This window comes from Cebus imitator, unplaced genomic scaffold (assembly GCF_001604975.1).
Source record: "Cebus imitator isolate Cc_AM_T3 unplaced genomic scaffold, Cebus_imitator-1.0 Scaffold228, whole genome shotgun sequence".
NCBI classification, from domain to species: domain Eukaryota; kingdom Metazoa; phylum Chordata; class Mammalia; order Primates; family Cebidae; genus Cebus; species Cebus imitator.
The window spans coordinates 3110578-3113291 of record NW_016107543.1 but is presented as its reverse complement, the minus strand read 5'-3'; the positions used below and the strand labels follow the sequence as shown (position 1 = coordinate 3113291).

At 43.5% G+C, this 2714-nt stretch overlaps 1 protein-coding gene across 1 annotated transcript in view; it reads right to left on the bottom strand.

The window, feature by feature from the left end:
- Positions 1–795: 795 nt before the first annotated feature.
- Positions 796–2714, bottom strand: part of CASC3 (CASC3 exon junction complex subunit) — a 28444-nt gene continuing 26525 nt past the window's right edge. The window contains exon 14 of the mRNA XM_017497120.2: positions 796–2523. The gene's annotated coding sequence lies outside the window, so the exon portion shown is untranslated. The remainder of the gene's footprint in view (positions 2524–2714) is intronic.

Below are 2714 nucleotides of genomic sequence, written 5' to 3'. Positions count from 1 at the left end.
AAAAAAAAAAAAAAAAAAAAAAAAAAAAAAAAAAAAAAAAAAAAAAAAAAAAAAAAAAAAAAAAAAAAAAAAAAAGATGCACTACGATGTCCATGCCTCCAGTGTATGGATTTGTGAAACTTAACAAATGTTGCCAGCTCCACATGAAACTCAATTGCTCTCCCATAACAGGGGTAGCCTCTGTAGTAAACTTCCATCCCACCCAGGACCTGGAGGAAGAAGTCACTTCAAAGGTAGAGAACTGCCCTCTAAGCATCAAGAGGCCAAGTGATCTAGGTAAACTGCAACATGAGCCACAGCTGGTCTTTCAGTTTTCCTTCCCCTTATCTGACCTAATTGATAAGAGTCTCCCTAAGACTGTGGTCCTCAACACTTTGTAGGCATCTTTACTTTTCAAGAAAGTTAGCTACCTGTACTTCCCCCTAGCCCAGGACTTGGTATAGTTATATTGACATCTGATGGCACATTACTTTGGGCAACTTACTTGCCAAAGACAAAGGAAGCCATAAAGAATACTAGACACTCATGTGAATAAGCAGCATCTCACTACTTTTCTGTCCCTGACACTTCCAATCTAAGGGATTGCATAATATCCTAGTAATCTATATGGTTAAAAAACAAAACTGATGGGGAATGCAGACACATTTATGGCCTCATAGGGCCTCCTCATCTCTCTGGGCTTCTGTTTCACAAGTCTAGGCTGGCCTGAGTTGTGGCTGTGACCCTGTGGGAGAATTAGGGAGTTCTCCTCCCTCTCTCCCAAATCAAGACTCATGCAAAACATTGGCAAGGCTGTCAAGTTTATAGTCTAAATTTTATTATCTCCAAGTCACAATGGTGATCACAGATGTGCAACCTTTAAAACAGTAACAAAAAAAATACCACCACACATGGAAAAATCCTTGCAACTAAACACAGTGGACCAACAGAGACAACTCTCACAGTGTCTTAAGGTCTGGGAATCTGGGCATGCTGCCCACAGGCTTGAGGAGACATCTTCAGGTTTAAGGCAAAGGGAACAGCCTACAAAAGGCACAACCACCAGCTACCCCTGGAACAATCTCTTATTTCCTCCTTGGGGGTTACAGATTAAGTGCCTCTCCCCCATCCCCATCCCACACCTGTGACTCAAGAGTGGTTAGGCCAGCTGCTAGAGGGAAGGAATAAAAACAGACAGTGACATTACCGGGGAGAGAGACAGCTACCATCTTTGCTCTCAGGTTCTGTAGAAGGGCAGGGACAGTGGCCAAGTTACCCCTGGCAGACACAAGTACTGCAATAACAGGAATCTCTTCCATAGAGGCAGCAGAGAAGTGGTTTAGTGCCATGGATAGGGAGGAAAGATAGGAACCCCTGCCCAGAAGATGACTGGCTTCCTTAGGCCTTAAGCCCAGATGTAGTATCTTCTGTTTGGAAGGAAAAGAGTAAAATTCAGGGAAAATAAAGTAGTAACATCTAAAACACTTGTGGCAGAAAAGACGTGAGGAAGAGCAATTGCAAAGGACAGGGTGGGTTGCTTGCTGGATATTTGCCTTTAAGGAGATGCATTGGTCCACAGCAACTGGACAGGGGGTGTAGCAAGAAGAATGGAAAGAAGAGAAGCAAGGCCCTCTAATTCCACTTACCTCAAAGATTGAGCCCTGAGGACTATGTGAATACACACCCTAAGGTGCAAAGATTCTCACTCCACCATCCCTTTCTCACAAAAGCTTCTGGTTTGCCATCTCTCCCCACAGGAGGGAATTCGCCCTCAGCAGAGAACAGAAGCCCACCATAGCAGAGGTATTGATGGAAGCTCAGACTCCTAAAAATCTAAGTCAAAGAGAAGGGCTCCTACCCACCTACTCTGAGCTTTTCTGCACAATGGGACCCTCTGTGCACACAGCCATGTTTTCACAGGGTTAGAGGAGTTAAGGGAATCCAAGTATACAAGACAATAACAAAGGTTAACTAAAAGTGAAATGCCACATCTTTTTAGACTTGGTGGGGAAGGCTGGCTGATACATTTGCCATTACCTGGGATGCAGGGAAGAGTCCAAAGAGAACCCAGAGGGGCTAGCAAACCAGAATGGACTTATTTCATTTAAAGGCAGGGAGAGAGAGAGAGCAGGAAACAAAGAGAAAAAACTAAAATAATATTAAGAATAGGAAGGCAGGCTTTAAAAATGAACATCCTAGAAAACAAAACAAACAGGAAGGAGCTTTCTTGGGAACAGAAGACACTTCAATTTCCCAGAAGAAAGTGAAGAACAGCAGAGGACATGGGCTTCTGGATCTAGACTCAGAAGCTTGGGCTGTCTGGCTCTCTGCTCCCCCGAACACAGCCAACTCAAGTGAAGAGTGAAGATGGGACGAGGTCCAATTGTTTCTCCCTCTCTCCAGAGCCTGTCCTCAGAGGAAGGCAGGAGTCCTCCTGTTTCAGCTGTTTGCTGGTAGGAGCCACACCCTATATCTTTGAAGCCCTTCTGGTAGTAGATAGCCAGCTGTATTTCTCTTCTCTTCTGAGTTCTCACCTCTGCTGTCCTGACAGCGGTTGGGAAAAGGGAAGAACCACCAAAGTGTTAATGGGCCTTCTGAGCATTTACAAGCTGTTTTCAAAAACCTACATTTCTAAATAATACATTTTAAGTAATGTCCTTAAACAAAAGTAACAAAAAAACCCCAGTATTTCTCCTCTATGATCTTTAGAACTGTTTTTTTTTTTTTTTTTTTTT